The sequence below is a fragment of the Nomascus leucogenys genome, chromosome 12 (assembly GCF_006542625.1).
Source record: "Nomascus leucogenys isolate Asia chromosome 12, Asia_NLE_v1, whole genome shotgun sequence".
NCBI lineage: Eukaryota > Metazoa > Chordata > Mammalia > Primates > Hylobatidae > Nomascus > Nomascus leucogenys.
The window spans coordinates 93,901,563-93,923,244 of record NC_044392.1 but is presented as its reverse complement, the minus strand read 5'-3'; positions in this window follow the sequence as shown (position 1 = coordinate 93,923,244).

Genomic DNA, 21,682 nt, shown 5'->3' with positions numbered 1-21,682 from the left:
CCATAGGCAAAATACAAACAAATGAATATGGCTGTGTTCTGATAGAATATTATTCACAAAAACAGGCAGTAGGTCATAGTTTGCCAACCTCTGTCCTAAGGCATTAAGCAGAGTTAGCAAGATTTATTATACAGATATTCTAAAAACATGTTATTATAGTAACCAAGGATTAAACACAACCAACATTCCCAAAATAATGGAAATAAATAATTATTACAAATCTACCTAATGGCATAATATTGGTCTGTTTAAACTTACAATATTAGGAGAATAGAGTAGAATATTAAATTATGCATATAGTAGGATCCCAATTTTATTACATATAGAAATATTCAATATGCAGATCTTCAGAGGAAATTTAGCTGATTATAGAATTTCATTAAAAATCAGAAAAAACAAGTTGTGTTGGGGATGTAGTCAAAATATTTGAAAACGAACTTGAATAAATTCTTTTAAAAATCAAATTTATGTATGGAAGGTATTAATGTGACATGATTGCCACCTTTCCCAAAATTAATTTATAAATTCAAGTAATACTAAAAAAAAATCATAACTGCTCTTTCTTGGATCTTGACGAAGAATAAAAGCCAAGATAATTTTCAAGAAGAAGAACAAGGCTTTTGTACCTCATGAGGTACTAAAAATTATTGAAAAGCTATTTTAATTACGAAAGTGTGTTATTAACACATGAATAGAACAATGGATAATCTAGAAACAGCTTAGGCCTCTAGAAACTTGCCGTACATCAGGAATTTGATCAAAGTGTCAATGTTGAATTTTACCCAAGCTGTGTATTACCAGTACAATAGTTAAAAAAATCCCTCACCCCACCATTTTTTTCTCCGAAATCTCCAGACACTTTTGTGTTAAGCAAATACCTAAATACAAAACATATCCTTGCATAGCCTCAAAAGAGATCCTTCTGCAGCACTGCTCATGGCTGCCTAAGACTCCCAGATGACTCTGGTTTACCTGCCTGCTTAAAACCCCAAGCCTGCTTCTTTTCCTTTGAGATGCTCCTTAATTTTCTTCTAATTGCAATGACTTAGATAAAATCATCTCCTAAAATTTCAGTAAATTTTGCCTTTCACAAAAGTCAAATGGGAAAATTGAGACCATTTGATATATGGGCCTTAGAAAATAGGTTATAATTTTTGGGTTAAAAAAAAAGAAAAGCATTCCTTCTTCCCTCTCCATGACGTAGACATGAATATATTTTTATAGGTAAAAAGTAAACGTTACATTTTTAAAAAATATAGGAGACTATCTTTATGGCTGTAAAGTAAGAAAATGTTTTCCTAAATAAGACACAAAAACACAAACCAAAAAACAAAAGTGTGAAGATTTTGAGTATATTTTATAAGTTACAAATGTGAACTTCAAGACATATCATAAAAATGGAAAAGCAGTGAATGCCATTGAATGGGAAATTAATAGTGGAATTTTCTTTATGGTTTTCTAAAGTTATTTTAGGTTAGAATTATTTCACAGTAAAAAAAGTAAGTAAATTTGAGATCTAATATTTCACAATCTTCCACTCTAGGGTGGAATATTCAATTCACTCATAACTCTCAGCAAGTACTTGTCATTCCTGTCCCGGATCAAGCAATGTCCATGGCTAGAATTACAATCTGCAAGTATCAGCTGTCAGATTTTTAAATCTTTTAAAATAATCATGAGGAAGAGACAATAGTTTGAATTACCACACTTTTGCCCTGATGATGAAGGATTTCTCCAGCTTAGGCTCTTGGAGCTCCTGGTGGTCTTTCTGGGTCTTGTCTAGCCACTAGCAGTGCAAAGCTCCGGACAGTGATTCAGGTCATCTCACCTCAAGGAGAGTCTTCACAGGAGGACTTGTTCTCTCTGAGTGGAGAAGGTGGTAGTTTCTCCAGAGTACAGCAATGGCTCCAATATCTAGGTTCTTTTAAAGTTTGCTCTTAGAAGTAATAAAACAATATATGTGAAAGGGGTATACAAAAGATGAGCTCTGATTTATGAAAAAATGTAGAAAAAAGAGAAAGGTAGAAAGGGTTTCCTACTGAAAAAAAAATTCAGTGGTTAGAAAAGAGAATAATAAAACTGCCATGGATTGGTATGTCACTGTTTCTTCCTAGGAACACTGAGGATTTCCCTTCTGTTACTTCATTTTGTCCTCATAAACGGGTGCCCAGTAGAGACTGGAGTTTAAGATTTTTGAAATTAGAAACCTGCCAAATCAAAGATTACAATTATTTTCTGCCTTATTGGCATTTGTCTTGGGGCAGATTTTATTTTATTCTGGGAGGGACAACTTGGACAATTCAACCTTTTAAGTCATACAGATTTTAGGCAAACAAGATAAGCACTTAAAATTTTTCTTGGAAAGTCCTGAATCAATGAAGGAATCCAAATTATGATGCATTTGTAATAAACATGAAATGGGCTGTTTAATAGGATGACCTCTGTTCATCTACAAGGCAACAGCTTTTTTTAGATGCAAATAGTGAGTCATGGGTGGAACTGTGTCCCCCAAAAAGATACGCTGAAGTCCTAATCTGCAAAAGTGACCTCATTTGGAAATAAGGTCTTTGCAGATATAGTCAAGTTAAGATGAGGTCATACCCACTTAGGGTGGGCCCTATTCCAATGACTGGTATGCTTAGAGAAAAGAGGAGATCTGGACACAGGGAAGAAAAAGAATGTGCCAGTGAAGGTCGCAAATGGGTCTACAAATCAAGGAACACTAAGAATTGCCAGTAACCACCAGATGCTAGAAGACAGGAGTGGAACAGAGTCTCTGTCAGAGATTTCAGAAAGGTCTAATTCTTGATTTCTGACTTCTGGCCTCTAGAATTATGAGAATAGATTTCTGTTGTTGTAGGCCACCTCATTTGTAGTACTTTTGTATTAATGCCTTAAAACTGATACAAGTCAAATTTATTTTATTTCAGTTGAGTTGAATTTAATTTTCCCTGAATATGTATTTAGAATATCTGTATGTGGAGGGGAGATATGTGAGAAACACAGAGAGACAGAGAGACAGAAACAAAGAGACAGAGAGTTTTGATTTAAGCAGTTGCTTTGTTCTCATTAGCTACCTAGACCATATTTACCCAGAACAGATCCTCAGATCTGATTGTCTCTTTAAGTCCTACCAGTTGAAAGGCAATCAAAGGAATTAGAATGAGCTACCTCCCAGGTGTTATTTAATGTAACAGAACAGATTTGGGAATGCACTGTCAGTTATTGCTGATCATTTGACCCAGACCACATCATATTCAGGGAGGTTATACTCTAAAATAATGGGAATTCTCACTGCCAGTCATCCTGAAAGTAAGTTAAAGAGCAGGAAATGAGCTGGAACTTGGATTCCAGGAAGTCACGGGTTCAGGAAGAGTCTCCCTCTTGTCTCTGGGAGTAAAGTAAAGTTGCACCCACTGTTCCAGGCATGGAGATCATGTAAATTCTCATTTGTGTGAGATGAGCCAGAGCCCAGCATGTGAAGGCCTATGCATAGTCAGGGGATGACTTGAGAGTTTTGTTTGGTGTGTGGGACAGAAGAATAATCCCCTCTAGTAGTGGTTTGAAGCCACTTTTCTGTTATACTTACTTTAGTATCAGCCTTTATAAATTCCTGATACATGTTGCTTTCTGGTGTGAGTAGTGCTGTGAAAAACTAGGTGGAAGACTGGAGTTGTCAGTGTCCATGGCCAGGAAAGAAAACTCTATCTAGCAGCTGACCTGAGGTAAATGCAGGACTGTGGTGGCAAAATAAGAATATGGGAGCAAGTGTAGATTTGTTCTGGAGCATCAGTGAAGCTTTCCAGGGAAACCCTGGAAGTATGTGGTGCGTTTTTAAGAACTCCACATTTTTGACATACAGGATAGTGAGAATTCTAACTATAATAATTTAGATGTTCAAAATATGTCACGTTTACAGACATAGTCTGGTGAGGCTCCATTATTACAACATCCAGTTGTGTCTGGCACGTGGTAGGTGCTCAGCAAGTTCGCCTCCATTAAACTTTTCTCTGTTTTAAAGATAAAATAAATGAAGAGGTGACACGTTGGTAGGGGAGAGGTTAGACTTCAGTACATGAGTCTTTGGTAGTTATTCTCCAAAAGTGTTTCCCCAATTCCTCCCATCTCTGAACAGAGATGTTACTCCTCACTTCAAATAATGAAACGATTTATCCTCTTTCTAAATTTGGGCTGGCCATGTGTGCTGCTTTAACCAACAGAATGTGGTTGAAGTGACATCCTGGGAATTAAGTGATACGAGATCCTAAGTGGACTGGTAGCTTCTGCAACTTTCCTCTCAATGCTTACTCTTGGATTATCCTCTCTTGACACACAGCCCCCATGCTGTAAGAACTCCAAGCCGCATACAAAAGCAATGTGAAAGAAAATGAAGCGCTCCCGTGAACACCCCCAGAGCAGCTCCCAGTCAGGAATCAGCATCAACTGCCAAGCCATGTGAATGTGCAATTTCAGAAATTCAGCCTGAGGCTCTAGATGATGGCAACCGCATGAAACCTCATGTAGAGTGGAAGAACTGCTCAGTTGAGTCCAGTAACCCACAGAATCACTAAAGATAATAAATTGCTGTTTTCAACCACTAAGTTGGGCATGGTGAGAAGTATGATTTCTTACATAGCAATAAATTACTGAAACAAATCCTAATAGCCTTGGAATTATGCTGCCAAAGCCATCCAATGCATAAAAATAGATAGTCTTTTGTTCCATATTAAATGCAAACTGATGTGCTTTTGTCACTTTTTTTAAACCGTTTCACAGATAAAAAGAAAATAGTCAAAAAATATTCTGAACTCGATGGAATACTGTGGAGTAGATGAAGAAAACTCTTCTAAGTATCATCAAGACTATAATGACCCTTCAGAAAAAAAACTCTCTTGCAGACATCTGTCCATTCTTTTTTTTTTTTTTTGAGACGGAGTCTCGCTCTCTCACCCAGGCTGGAGTGCAGTGGCGCGATCTCGGCTCACTGCAAGCTCCGCCTCCCGGGTTCACGCCATTCTCCTGCCTCAGCCTCTCCGAGTAGCTGGGACTACAGGCGCCCGCCACCACGCCCGGCTAATTTTTTGTATTTTTAGTAGAGATGGGGTTTCACCGTGGTCTCGATCTCCTGACCTCGTGATCCACCCGCCTCGGCCTCCCAAAGTGCTGGGATGACAAGCGTGAGCCACCGCGCCCGGCCCCATTCTTTATATGTGTATGGGATCTTAGTATGTAAATTTCTACTTCATATGTTTTTATAAGATGACTTTTTTATTGTTTCAATTACTTATTATTTTTGTTTAAGCTGGACTTAATTTTAAGATATATGCAATCCAATTTAATATTGCATTCAGAAAGTAAGAACTCTGGCCTCATTATTTGCATGACATTAATATGAGCACAAGAGAAAATGGGTTGGACAAAATTTATTGCTTTTGCTTTATTTTTTCCTGCCACAAAACCATGTCCTCTGTCTTTGTTAGGGCTGGGGATTGTTTGGATTTTGTTGTTCTCTAATAATAGGCAAAGTAAAGGTTAGACGTGGAGAAGAAATATCATTATGTGAACATTATAACTACGTATGCTAACTTGAGTGTCATTCATCACTGCTGCGTTACTCACAAAGTGGCAAATTTTAGTCTTCTTATATGAACAATATAGACTGACAATCAGCTTAATTTTAACAACTGGATGGTTTTTCAGAGACTTCAGCTATGATTACTTCTCCCTCAAAAATTTACATTGAATGAAAATGACACCAAATTACCTGAAAGTATAAAAAGTAATAGACTCAAGAAAAAATGTGTTTCCCTAGAGACTATCTGTTAACGATATATAAACATTTTTATAGAAAATGAACCATTTTAAAATAAGCTTTTATAAAACATTTTCATAAGAACCTCTATATCTTCTTGTGATTTTAAATTAAACTGCCTTAGTAAAAATCAGATTATCTCTGACACATTTTTTTGGTAGAATGGAGAAATGAAAGATCTTCTGATTTATGGTGTGATGTTTAGCAAGGTCGATTAAATCTAAGCGATAATCCTTGAGTAACATCATTTAACACTTCACTCTTTACTCATGAAGAGTAAGTCAAAATAGTGAACTGAAACACGAAATGATCAATGGTCAAATATAATAAAACATCAAATAAACACGATAAAAAACATCTAAGTCTCATTTGATTTACTTCCCTCTACTCATCCTGAGCTATTTTTCTGGTAGTTTCTCTTTAAATCTTCAAAGACAAAATCCATTACACAGTCCTTCATATGACTCTAGAAAAGGTAATATATACCTGAACGTTGCTCTTTGCCTCCATTCAAACTATTTTTCTAATTTATTCCTTTTGATGAGACAAGTAACACTAATGAGCTAAATTAACTTGGCTGGGGCATTTGTTTTGTGGTTAAATATAACATTTCCAACTTTTTAAATATTTTTGGCTCCATACTGAAAATTGGCCATGTCATTTTAAATCGGGTAACAAAATCTGCACACAAGAAAATCTAACTTAAACAGCAACTATATTCCTTAATATTAATATAAATAAGGGTCTACTATACGTGAAGGTCCCCTATGTTATTATTTTTCTAATGGTACTTATATATTTTTATTTGATATATTATTATTATATACAAAATTCTTAAAATATAGTTTATATGTTTTATTTAACTAAAGTTAAATTATTTTGTTCTATGTGTATAGCAGTTTTATAAGATTAGATAAATTTTTGACTCAACATTAGGAGATACACTACTACTTGTATATATTATACGAAATATCAGCTTTCAAACAAAATCTCACAATTATTTAGATTTAAAACAACAACAAATTAAGTTACGGAACACCTTTAGTTAACCACTATAGCCGATACAGTAATTGGTACGTTATGAGCCTACACCTATTTCTGGAAGGTATATAAAACTATGATAAACTTTGGGGTATCATATTGGTTATTTATTGTGTCATAGCAAACTACTGCACAAATCAATGGCTTATAACAGACATTCTTGCCCACAATTATTTGGGACAAGAAGACTTATAGGACTCAGCTTATCTTTATTCCACCATGGTTTTTTACGGCTGATATGACTAAGGCAGGCATTCAAGATGGCTTAACTCACTGTGCATTACCTGTGTTGTGCCAGCACAAAATGGATGTGAGCTGGCTGGCACAGGTGGGTTGCTCTTTCTCTGGTGTTGCCTTGGCTCTCTCATGTGTCTGGGCCTTCACTGGACCTTCTTCTCCACTTGGTTTTTTATCCCCCAGGATATTTCTCTCCATAACAGGATAGCCTGGACTCCTTTACATAGTGGCTATGGTTCCCCTGTATGAAATCAGAAACTGAAAGAAAACCTCTGGAATTTTGGTCTCATAAGTCCCAGAGCATTTCTCCCAGAATTGTATTGGTGAAAAAAAAAAAAAAGTCACAAAGCCAGGACAAATCAAAGGGATGAGACATTGGAGACCATTTGGACCATTTTTAACAATCTGATTTTTAACACCTTTTTAGCAACTGCTACACAGATCTTTCTTAATTTTTAAAATTGTAACAAAATATGTTACTCTTTGAAGAAGTGTTGTATGAATTTGCTAAATGTCTGCTGTTTTGTTTCGTTTTTCTGATCTGCTTTTAGGCTATGAATTTGGCTAAAAAAATTCTTGCACTGTCATTTTTAATGCTTCTACTTAAAGAGTGTGGAGTAAACAAATGTTCAAACTTTATTTTAAATGGAACGTTTGAAATATTATAATGTGAGAACCTAAATTTTTAAACAACATGTATAGTTCAAAATTCAGAAGTATTCAGAAACACTTTCTGTTTCATTTTTCTCTCTACCATTACTAGTAAGTACAAATATAGATTTAGAGAGTTTTTCCTGTAAGCCTACTATAAGCTCTATACCTTTTCTTCTGAACTTCAGCCAAGGCTTCTCTTTTCTTAGTCTTCTCTCTTGGAACTATAATAATTACTCTAAAATTTTATCAAAAGTCAAAATCAAAAAGAATACAGCAGGTATTCATTCACTCATTCATTCATTTATTAATTTTACTAAAAATTGATCATATTCTATATATCAGGTATGGAATTAATTCAGTAAAGCATACTTCTTCATCCCAAAGAGCTTCTACCGAAGAAAAGCAAACAAGTTAACATTCATTATAATTCAGCATGATAAGAGCAACCATTATAGTCAAAACAAATGTGTTGAGCCAAAAAGAGATTCTACCGCAAAAGATTTGGGTAATGCCAATGACATCACTAAATGCAGTCTGAAACTCACAGGAGAAGAGTCAAAAGATATAATGACCTTTATTTTTCTTTCTTGGTAACCTGTGAAGAGGTATGTGTAAGTCAGGTACTCGGAAAACTCCATGAGCTGTACTCCTGTGCTCCCAGGAGTATATGTTGATGACAGCCTGATTTAGGAGAGAGGTAATAAACAGAGAGGAAAATGAATAGGTAATAGTTGCTTATTTCACAAACCTGATTGGAATAAATACATACATACATAGGTGGAGACTTCAAAAGTTTCTTGGAAAATTGGAATTAAAAGATAAAAATGTAACCTTTATTTCCCAACATAAGATCCATCAAAGTCAAGACGTCTTTGTAAGGAATGATAGACATTTAGTGCATCGCTAAAAAACTGGGGGCCCTGGGGATTTAACTATGCCAATGCAATTCTTTTTACATTATTAACTGAAGAAAACTTGGTGCCGCCTTAAAGATTTTTAAGAATTAGAAAAAAAAAAAAGTCAGAAGGAGCCAAATCAGAACTATAAGGTGGATCCCTAGTGATTTTCCATAGAAACTGTCAGAAAATTGCCCTTGGTTAATAAAACAAATGAGCAGGAACATTATTGTGGTGGAGAAGGACTCTTTGATGAAGAGAGTCATCATGAAGAGGATTCTTTGATGAAGGAAACTTTGATGAAGTTTTTCCAGGCATTTTTCTGCTAAAGCTTTGGCTAACTTTCTCAAAACACTCTCATAATTAGCAGATGTTATTGTTCTTTGGCCCTCCAGCAAGCCAACAAGCAAAATACCTTGAGCATCCCCCAAAACTGTTGCTATGACCTTTGCTCTTCACTGATCTACTTTTACTTTGACAGGAGCACTTCCGCCACTTAGCCATTGCTTTGATTGTGCTTTGTCATCAAGATTGTACTGGTAGAGTTATGTTTCATCTCCTGATACTATTCTTCGAAGAAATGTTTCGGGATCTTGATCCAACTTTGTTTTGAATTTCCACTGAAAGCTCTGCTCATGTCTGCAGCTGATCTGGGTGCAACAGTTTTAGACCCCATCAAGTGGAAAAGTTTGCTCAACTTTAATTTTTTCATCAGAATTGTGCAAGCTGAACCATTTGAGATGTCTATGGTGTTGACTATTGTTCCTGATGATAATTGTTGGTCCTCTTCAATTAGGGCGCAAACAAGATAAATTTTTTCCTTACAGACTGATATGGATTGAAGTCTGCCACCATAGGCTTGAATTCATTGCTTCTTAAGATGAGTTATTCCTTTGTGAACTGCTGATTACCTTGTTCATTGTCTGCATAAACTTTTTGTAAAGCATCAAATATTTCACCATTCTTCCACCCATAAACTTTATGTTTTTCTTGCTTCTATTTTAGCAGAATTCATGTTACTCTGAAAGGGTATCTTTTTTTTTTTTTTTTTTTCGAGGCTCACTGCAAGCTCCGCCTCCCGGTTCACGCCATTCTCCTGCCTCAGCCTCTCCGAGTAGCTGGGACTACAGGCGCCCGCCACCACGCCCGGCTAATTTTTTGTATTTTTAGTAGAGATGGGGTTTCACTGTATTAGCCAGGATGGTCTCGATCTCCCGAGCTCGTGATCCGCCCGCCTCGGCCTCCCAAAGTGCTGGGATTACAAGCGTGAGCCACCGCGCCCGGCCAGGGTATCTTTTTAAACTGATGTCTTACCCTACTTAGTGCCTCAAACTAGGTCTTTTTTAGATATGTTATAATGAGTTAATATGAGTTTATTTTGTTACCAAAAAAACTTAAATTCTTGCATAGGTTTTTCATAATATGCATTTCCATGAACCTTTTGAAGTCGCCTCATATATACAATTATATACTTTTTGAATGTTTTAAATATAACTTTATGTTAAATAACTTTCTAGGTTGGTAGTATAAACTAATCCTTCTCTCTTCACCCCAGGTTTGGGGTTTGTATCTGCATACTGGGAATCAGTGCTTACATAAAAGCAAGTCATTTAGGAAGAAGAGATACAGGGACCTCAGGGCTAAGAAATGCCTTATTTTTCTAAGCCATTCTTTTTCTCCAGGCTCAGCCATGGATTTCCTACTCTGTGCCTTCACCAAGTTTCCAAAGCTACTAGGTGATGAAGTGAGCAGCAAGGGTCTCCTGTGTTTCTCCATTTATCTCCACTGGGTTCTGTTGATGTATTTCCTCGTGTTCTATAGTAGCACAGTTAAATCATACAGCAGCAGAAGTACCTCTTGTGCAACTACAAAGCCTCCAAGATTGTTCTCTCATTCAGCTAATTCTATAATGTTCTCAGTAAAGAAGGGGGAATTTTGCATGCTCACCTAAACTATTGGAATATTCCAGGATCTGTCTCAGGGCTTATCTATATGGACTTGCCATGACTACTCTTTCTGTTTTACTCTTTGACAACCAAGGTAATGGGAAAAAAATCTCAAAGATCTTTGTTTCCTAGATTACAACAAGGTAATGATGCAAAAGATCCCTTTGCTTTTGGATCCCCAAATATCTTTATGGTAGCATACTGTATATTTGACTCCGGGAGGAGTACTGAGTATGTTTTCAGAGACCCATAATAGTGACTAACGTTATTGCTCCTCTCTTTAACCTTTCTCTACCCTTCCCTGGATTAAATAATCTTTAGAGTATGTAAACAATCACCATTTGTCTGTACCTACTGCTTAGGCTGGGATATGGGTATTAGATGTTCCAAAAAACAGATGCTTTATGTTCAGAGATTTTTTTCGTGCTAATAATTATCACTGCCTTCTATGCTTTTGAACCCCACAGCTAAATATTCTGGTTACTCATTTTCCTGAAACTTCTATAGTAATAGCCCTATCTTAAGGATAACAAAGGTGAAATTTCTTAGCTTTCTAAGAGGAGGAGAGGGTTCTTGTCAAGATAGAGAAGAACTGAAGCCAGAGTGGTGAAGGGTGTATATAAATTAATTGGAAAATATTTTACACTGTAAGTATGACGCAAATAGAGTCCTGTGAAGAATGCGTCTGGTCAACAGTATTTGAGTATGTTGGATGAAAAGTAAGAAATGGCCTAGATCACATATAATAATGTTTCAAGAGTAACAACTCAGCCTGGGTTTGTTGTCATTTAGTGTATCATTGAACTCACAAATAGTACAAAAAAGATCATGTATGAGAAAAATATAGAAGTCATTTCACATGGCTTCATGAACCTCTATAGTAAAGGTCACTTGTGGCATGTTTTTTGTGCTTCTGAGGCAAAACTTGCCCATATAGGCAAATATTTCTCATGACCCTCAGCAAATATTGGAAACAGCAGCAGATTCCCCATGTTTCCTATGCATGGGGGGTAGCTCTGGAAGAAGTGAGCTTTAGGTTAATTTTGGAAAAACAAAAGAGAGACAGAAGGTAAAAAAAAAGAAGAAATGTAATTTTCCAAATAACTACTAACTCTGGCAAAGACTACTAATAATCTTTCAACAACCACTCTTCCCTTCTTCTATAATGATATTTATGAAATTGCCTATTTTTAGCTGACTACCATAAAAAATTTTATAATTGCCCAACATTCCAGGCCATGTAACTGAGTATTAGCCATTGACATGTAAAAAAAAAAAAGTTGTCTGTGTTTCTCCTGCTTACCTTCCTTAAAATACAGCTAGAATGTACACTTGTCTCCTCTTCATCATCCTTTCCTCTTTTCCATTGGTTGGAATGTAAGCAAAATAGCTGGAAAGGACTGCTCTTTGGGTATTATGAACTGACCTTTGGAATGGATGAGGAACATAACAGAATAAGATAGAGGGGCATCAGTATTCAAAGTCACCATACCAGCAAAGTCACCATACCAGCTCTAGACTATCTCTTCTGGACTTTAATGTGAAAAAGAAATAGCATTCTTCCTTGGTCTGTTCCTCATCGCCAAACTGAATCCTATGTGATATATGAATTTACTGTTTCTTTTCTCAGGATAAGTTGGGCCTGCAGCGAAAAACTAGCCTGAAAAGTAGGTAGAAATGAGTTAAATGTTAGCAAAATATTGGGCTACTGATGTTCATTCCTCCTTGCCAGAGACATGTTCTTTGTTCTGACATTAAGTCAATTTCTTCGATGAATTACTTTGGTCATTTTTTTGTTGATTCCCTTGGCATCATAGTGCCATACCATGATATCTTGTTCTTTGTTACTGACAAAATGTAGATCAGAACTTGGATGTTCAGACCCTCCCATGCTTCAATGTCTTTGCCTACACCATCTCAAACTGAATCATATTTAATATAGTTAGCTATTTTACTGGTTGATCTTTTCACATTTCTCTCAAGCCCTGAAATCTATACCATCAAAGATTTCCACTTTCATTCATCCAAGGGATCTGAAACAATTGATACATTACTACTACAAAAATGTTGCTGTCTTCTCGAAAGCTTTTGGGCAATACAGTGAATTGACTCAGCGGTCTTACTGCCTGAGTTTCACCATTTACTAATTATTGACTTTAGATTAATTACTTGCCAACTCTAAAACTTCCCTTTATTTTTTCTTAATTCTAAAATAGAGACATTAATGCAAATAGCACTAAATAACCCACATAAAGCAATTAGCTGAGGCCCTGCTAGAATAAATGTGCTATATATACTAACTAAAAATAGTAATAGATTTTCTTTCTCACCTTGCATTCTTAAAAGAGAATAATAAAATCTTCTGTTACTTTACTTTTATTCAGATGACATTGAATATATACTTTTAAGAATGAACAAATTCACTTATTCAACAAATATTCTTGGTTTATTTTTGTGCCAGATATTGGAAGTACTGTGTAACAGACAAAACTGGCCCCACCATCACGCCTTCTCATTTGCTTGTTTGCATATAAAATCTACTAGCCAAATAATTCATGTGCATTACTGACTTAATATTCTCTCATTTGCTTGTTTGCATATAAAATCTACTAGCCAAATAATTCATGTGCATTACTGACTTAATATTCTCTCAAGTGATTTGTGCTTTTCTTCAGTTTCTTTTCATATTTTTACACTGTCTCATGGTAATCATCTAGGTAAATGGTGCATCACTGTTTAATTTGTTTTAATTCATTTCTCTAGGTATATGTATGTGACTATATAGTGCTTCAAAGATATTCATTTAATTAAAGATATCTGATGATTTGAATGATAATCTATAAATACAAGAAAGGGAAAGTTTGAATAATGATCTGAAAGTTGTAGTTTTATATTAATTTTCCAAGAAGATTCCAGCAAAATCTCAGATTGATGACTTAATCTACTTATGCTACTGTTTCTCCTTGAAAAAATAATAAACTCTGAAAGTTTATTTTTTTCTTAGAAAAACAGTTTGAATATTAAAGGTGAAAGATATTTTAAAAATCTGAGCAGCTTCTCTCTCAGAGATAATTCTCAGAAAGGATATATCAGCACCTTGGCTCACTACACACTCAGTACACATGGCATTCAGGTCAGGACTGCAACACAGCAATGCTTCTATTTTCCCTTCCCCTTTCATTCCACAGCTTCTCACACCTTTCATAACAACTCCATCAAAAAAAAAAAAAAAAAAAAACTACTCTTTTCCTATTGCCAGATTTCTACTCCAGACCTAGATAAAGAAACTTTATTTCCCCTAGTTGATGCAAAAATAAAAATAAAAAATAAATATTTTTTTCTGCTAAAACTTTATTTTTCTTATGTCTGTTTGCTGCCTTACCTGATAAAAGAAGTAGGTAAAATACAAGAAACCTGTCAGGATCTTGAAAGGGTATTAGTTGAGTACTACTCAATAATACTGAAGAGCATCACCGAACAAGCACCCCCAAAATCTTTCCTGGTTGAGATGATGAAGAAAGCCCATTTATTAAAAATCTGTAACATATCACATTATACAGTATAAATCAACATAATGTGATATGATCTGACACCAAGTTTAAAAAGTGCCTTTTCTGCTTCTGCTCAGACCATATGTTCAAATTATTAAAAATATCCACAAATGCTTGGTTTTTCTTTAACAAATCCAAGCTTCTCTCAAATAAACTATCTTGTATTGTTGGGCAGAAAATGATTTTCTTCTTGTGGACAATTTATTATCAATTACTTTACATGCACATACACATATACACAAAAAGTAAACTGTCAAAAAGTAAGGTGTTACTATATAGTGAAGAAATACAACATATTTAAGTTTACTTGTGATAACAGATGCTCTTTCTGACCTACCTTATATTGGACTTTTGGTATGCAAATATGACTCATTGAATACCAAAATATGAGTGCCTATTCATTGTCACTTTCTTTTGACCTGAATTCTGTTTACCCAGCAATCTCCAAAAACCTGTTCACCCATGAGTAATAGAAGCTAAGCTTTCTTTAAAAAATTATTATTCCATGCAATTTGTGAGGAAACAGCCAAGTTGGCAAATTAAAAAAAAAAAAAAAACTCTGGAACATCTTGACTGGGTTGATGACATGACAGCATTGTAGTATACTACCAGCTGGGAGTTGGCTGGGTTTCAGAAATGGACTCAAGACAGTGGAAGCAGAATGCAAGAGGAGGCAGCTTTTCACTAGTTTGACTGTTTTGTTAAAACCAGCAAGAAGACCATTTGCTACAACAGCTTTCTCTCACTCTGCCCTTAGCTGATTTCTTGTCGGCAACAGAAAAATGTGACATAAGGGGATATGATAGCATGTGAAATGATACTGCACAATCTGCTCAATCTGCCATTGCAGTCTCCAGGCCTGTTTCTCACCTTGCTCTGGATCCCCCCTGAGCTGATGCAAGCATGGAGTTCCTGTGGACTTCCAAGGGGGCTCCATGCTTGTAACAGACTAAAGAATGGAAAGTAGAGCAGAGAGAGGGGCTAGACAGATGAGCAAGGTATTTGGTTCACTGTCATTTCCCTAAAATAAAGACCAGTGAAACATTAGATAAAACTAAAACAAAAAATGCCTCACTTATGAAGGTTTTGAACGCTCACATTTGCCTTTTTAATGTCTCTGCACTTCTGGGTTTTTTCATCTCTTTTTAAGTTGACCCAGAGAATGATGAAAAAGTAGGGAATGGCCATGCATGTAGTATTTTCATTTCTACCAGCAACATGATGCTCTCAAAATCTTGCAAGATAAATCCTTCCCCCACAGATATGCAGCTCAAATTTGCAAACAACAGAATTTCCATGGTTTCAATAAAGTTCAAGTAAGCATCCTCCAAATTTCAGTATTTATCTGGATGAGTGTGAATGTTGCATTTTTAAAAATTCATTCAGCACTAATTACCTTAATATTTGGAGATAACAAATCCTGATCTGTAATCTTTCCTCAGGAAAAAAATCCAAGGTTCCCATAAGAAATAGCTTTTTATTAATATCCTTGAGAATCTTGAAACATTGGGTATTGTTATGTCAGCACATCTGTTTATCCTGCTTGGGCAGAGAAATTAACTATCTAGCAATACTGATACAGCAGGGGAATCTCTGAGGTCCTTTGATGAGAGGAGAGTATAACTGTAATGAAAATTTAAGGATTTTTTTTCTCTTATCCTTCCCTTTTCAGTTTATATTGCAGCATCTCTGGCCATTAGAAAAGTGAAGAAAATAGTGTAAATTTCTTAATAGCTAAATAAGGCCTGAAATAGACCTACACATTTAAAAGCCTGTAATCCTCAGTATAAAGAGAAACTAACTACCTTCCAGCATTCCTATAGCAATGACAACTCTTTATCTAGAAACAATAAAGATTGGAAAAGTAATAGCTAAGCATTCTTTTAAAAATTTACTTCAACTGATCTTTTATGCTTGGTCAGTCATGAGAAATAAAATGTTAAAAAATCTTAAAAGCACATATGTGAATGTATGTTTGGCATGCAATACCTCATTACATTTGTAAAATAATGTTAATTAGGGCTTAATAAGTTAAAATATGTAAGGTAAAATAAATTGTAATTGCCTTAGCTATTAAATAAAGGGCTGTCCTATATTTGAGTGTGAATTACTCCTTAGAAGAGCAGGCCTGGATATCTGTACAGAGTATCAATTCGGTCAAACTACACTCAGTTTTCTTCTCACAACTTAGTTCTCCTTGGAAATGATTTTCCTGATGAAAATTCTATGCCTCAAGTGACCTCTTCTTTCTCAATACTCTATGAACTTTTATTCTTATTTTGATTCTGTTTCTCCTTTGCCATCTCTCCTCATTGCTAGACTTCAGAAATTTGGTTTTCATTTCTTATCATTTTAGGAATCAAAATAGACACTCAGAACAACAATAGTAAGAGTGGTAGGTAGCTATGATTTATTGATTACTTATTAAGTGTGGCATATTGTGCTTGATGTTCCATGTATGTGGTCTCATTTAGTTCTCAGATTAATCCCGTAAAGCAGGCATTATTGTTTCTATTTAAGAAATGAGTAAACAGAGGTTCAAAGGGTTTAAGTAAATTCAGCAATGTCATGGGGTTACTGAAGAGTAAAATCAGAATTGAAACCTTGGTCTCTCTGACTTCAAAACTTATACTCATCAACACTAAATTATACTCGTCCCCTTTTATTGACTTTTATCTCCATGGGGTCTTACAAAATGTCATTTATGTCTTCCCAGATCATAAATGAATGGCAAATACATTTTGTTTAGCCTGATCAGAAGCATGGTTTTAATATCTTGTACTAATTTGCTTATTATCCAGCCAGCCTAACATCATGTTTGTATCCTATGATAAAGCTGCCATATTTGTGTGAGGAGCACAAACCTGATAGTAACAACTCCGATGTTAAAAAAAAAAAAAAAAATCTTGTTTTTTAAAATCTGTATGTAGTTCAACTCAATTTCTAACATGAGCTGCTATTATTGCATGATAAAAAATTTCTATCTACTTAATTCTGAATTCTCATGACCTAATCGAGTGATTTCTCAGTCATTATAGTCTTTCTACCTAGTCTCATTAAGTGTTAAAATTCTATCTTCAATGACTCTTTCTCCCTGAAGATATTCTGAGCAGATGCCGTTTCAGAAATTTGATTGAATATAGAAGTATTATCTTCATCTTCCTCTGTCTCACTTCTCTCCTGATCTTTCTGTTTTTTTTTTTTTTTTCAATTTCTAAGTTATCAGGTCATTTGCAATGTAATAGAGAGATATCTGAAGAATCTGTGGGTCTAACTTTGGCTTTCACTTGGCTGTCTGTGTCATGGCCCATCCACTGGTATTTTAACTATGTCCTTACCCCATCTCCAGGAAGGAATGCACAAGGTGTATCCTAGGAAAGATTTCCTCCTAACCTTTACAAAGCCTCCATGATAACTTGCTGACACACTTTCACTATCAAGTACCTGTAACAGTATCTTTCTTGAGAACCAAAGGAACTCTGAGAAAACCTCACAAAAGCTTGAAGTAACATTCGAGGCTTTCTAATATTCAAAGTGGAATATGTTTCTCTCTTTAAGTGTGAATTGCATTTAATGACTATCTTTCAAAAATAAAGAAAAGGAAAAAAATAACTTTGTGTGAAAAAATATTTCAAACACCATCCTAACCAAGTGACCAATCAAGGCTAACCAACAGTGATCAGTCATGTTGATATTATGTACCTTAATGTGATGAGAAGGGCAACTAATCTCTATGGCATTCTCAAAACACATGTGAAAACATCCGACAAATTGAAATCAGGAACACTGTACACAATACCTAATTATTACTCTTCGAAACTGTCAATATTATTTAATAAAAGAAAAACTGAAAAACTATCATAGATCAAACTGTCATAAATATCAATATTATTTAATGAAAGAAAACATGAGAAACTATCATAGATGAAAGGAGACTAAGGGGGTGATATGGTTTGACTGTGTTCCCACCCAAATCTCATCTTGAATTGCAATTCCCATAATCCCCATAGGTAGTGAAAGGGACCCGGTGGGAGGTAATTTAATCATGGGGGCAGTTTCCCATGCTATTCTAGTGATAATGAATAAGTTCTCAAGAGAACTCATGGTTTTATAAGGGGCTTCCCCCTTCACTCAGCTCTAACTTTTCTCCTTCCTGCCACCATGTAAAGAAGGACATGTTTGTTTCCCCTTCTGTCATGATTGTAAGTTTCCTAAGGCCTCCCCAGCCATGATGAACTATGAGTCAATTAAACTTCTTTCCTTTATAAATTACCCAGTCTCAGGTATGTCTTTATTAATAGCAGTGTGAGAATAAACTAATACAGGTGGCATGACAACTAAATTCAATGTAGTGTTGTGGACTGGATCCTGGAACAAAGAAAAAAATGCATGATGTGTATATAAAATGTAGTTTAGTTAATAGCATAGTACCAATGTTAATGTCTCAATTTTGACAAATATCCTACGATTTTGTAAGATGTTAACATTAGGGGAATTAGGTGAATATTTTCAATAATGACATTTTTAAATAATGTCAATTTTTAGGCAAATGTGTTGCTGAAAACAAATAGTGCCAACTATAAAAATTTTTATAGCAGCATGCTTTGAAAATTTAGAATTCCAGTTCTCTAATCTAATTATAAATCTTCTAAGCAAATTGCTGTGACTAGCTTTGGCCATATTTTGCACAAAATATGAAAATGAAAATACGGTACTTTTTAATGTGGAAGAACAACTGATGAACGTCAGGGAAGCTCAAAACCTGCTAGGCCATTTCAACAAAATATTTGCATTATTGGTGGGTGGGACTGAAATATGAGTTCAAAGATTTTTCATCTGCAGGCACCATACATTTCTTCTATTTGGACTTATTTAATTTTTACCACTTGATTTTTCCAATAAGAATAGTTATTAAGCCAATAATCAGAATGTCTCAATAAACAGAACCATTTAGAACTGGACCTGCAAGTCATTCTAGCATGAAATTTTAAGTGAAGATTTTCATGATGATGATGTGCATTTCATCACCCTGAAAGCACCAAACAATTTTAATAAAATATTTAAGTTTTTAGCACCACTAATAAATAGAGCAGAAAAACATTTCCTAAAAATGTTATTTATCTTATCCATTTTAATTTCATGTTGTTATATGCATTTTATAATACACAAAAATATTACTATAATAATAAATGCCTACTTTATAAAGGTTTTTATAAGCATGTAACTATGTATCAAAAATTTATTGGCTTTTATTTTAACTGTAAAGATTGTTTCTACAAAGAAGAAATTTGGAAACAACTGCCTCTTGCTGTCCAACTTGGTCCTTTCTATGTTCTAAAAAGATTTCCCCAAGTTCTCTCTACTTTCCTTTTCAAACTTAAGCAGATTTCCAATAAGGAGTAGAACATCAGTAGTAGTGAATGTTCCTTAACCTGCTTCTAATTCTTCTCTTCTTCTATTGTACTTCATCTTGTTTCTTGATAGGAGAGAAAGAAGACTGATTTCAGCCAGATTATGTACACCTTCAAACTTTTTTGTCTTACGTCAACTCCTGAATTTACAGATAAAAATCAGAGGTTATTATCTGTCATATTAATATTTTCTGCATCTTTTCTGGAAAAATAGTAGTACTATGTCTCTTTTTTAAATGAAGTACCATTGAAAATAACAAAATTCAACGATTAATGTGGATATTATTATTTCAGCTCATTTGTATGCACTTCACAAAGGAAATAACACTTGAAGTTTATTTAAGGAGTAGGCTCTGACATGAGGCAAGTCTACCTTGGATAATTCACAAATACAAGAAATATGTTCCTGAATTTACAAGGATGCCTCAGCTAACCCCAGGGCATGAGGCCAAAAGGCAACCCGGTATTAGGTTATTGCAATCTGGAGAGGATGTGCTTTGATACAAAAGAAAATCTTCATGCAAACTGCACGTGCATATGTGGCACAGATTTTAAAGAATGAACCCTCGGGCCCTGAAAAAAAATTAACGAGTTCTGCCTCTCCTTTCTGTGACCTTTTAGTTAGGTTTTCAAGGGAATTTGTTTTCTTTGTTTTAGTCTGAGCTGTTCGGGAAAAAGTCACAGTGGGATAGTGAATCTGCAAAAGTGCTCTTATAGCACAGATTTTGCAATCTACCATTGAGTTACCGTCTCTTGAGTAATTGAAGGTCCTGAACTAGGTAAATTCACATACCAGTCAAATATTGTCTTTAAAAAAACCCAACCCAGAATTCCTCTTTCTAGGTGTTTTTCTCTTTGATGATATAATTATTCTGCCAAGAGCCTATTCAACTCATTATCACTCTTTTCCATCCTTCTAACTCTGCTTTCATGAAAAGGTTAGATTAATTTACTTATCATGTCACAAGAGAGCAGAACATAGGGATAAGAACAGTGGACCTGAGGTCAAAAAATTTAGCCTAAAAATCTGGCCTTGACATTTACTATGAGATGTGTGCCTTAGTTTCTTATTCTGTGGTATAGGGCTAAGAATGTTTTCCTTGATTCAAGTAGCAGTCATGTAGATTAGGTTCCAATGTCTGTTCTACTCTGCCCCCTCACTCCACTCAGCAGCCAGAGAGTTTTGAGTGGGATTGACTCCTCCCCAGATCGAGAGTGGGTCCCTGCTTAATCCAAGTTTATCAGTTAACTTCATCTCATTTGCTATCAAGACTGGCTCCCAGATAGTCAGTAATTTAGGACTAAGTGAATAGGCCTGATTTTTCTCACAGCAGTTGGTCTAGGGGTGGACTTGGAAACTGAATCTGTCTGATCAGCATGAAAAGAGAATCTCTTTTCCTTAAATAATAAGTTGCATGAGTCTGAAGCTTGGTCAGATTTAAGGGTTATTCAGAGATTTTAAATTAACCAGGGAAATAGTAACAATATCTAACTGTCTCAAAATTATTTCCTTTATTAGCACCCTATACCTGCAACAAAACCCTTTAAGCTACTAGGAATGCTACTGTTAATCTAGTCTAATGATCCAAACCCATCGCCAGTCATAGGCCTTACCATATATATAGGCAAGGGAAGGCTACAAATATACTTTTTCTATTTTTCTATTTTTTATCAAATTACTCTGCTTTAATTGATGTTGATTGAACACAATTTTCCAAATTTTTGAAGGATTCAGAAAATATAAAAACATAATATGCATAAGAAATAGTGAAGGAAGAGAGAAAAGCAAAGTTAGCAGTATGAATTTGAGATAATAGGCTAGTTAAAACGTACTATATATTTATACACACATGTTATGGGTAGATAGCATGTTTCATTTTAAGCCAGGAAAGTAGTTTATTTTTTAATATATAAAATTTGAAGTCTTATTCTTTGGGGATGTCTACATATGGAACTGTCAATAAACATTCTTCACTGCATCTTCAAGAATATACACTTTATGTGTACACTTTATGGTATGCTTTATGTGATACCAGCTTCTGTTCAAGAAAAAAAACTGTAAGTATAAGGTATTGGGAGACGATTCTCATGTTTCTACTCATCACTGATAGCCTTTGCACAGTAAGCAGCATTG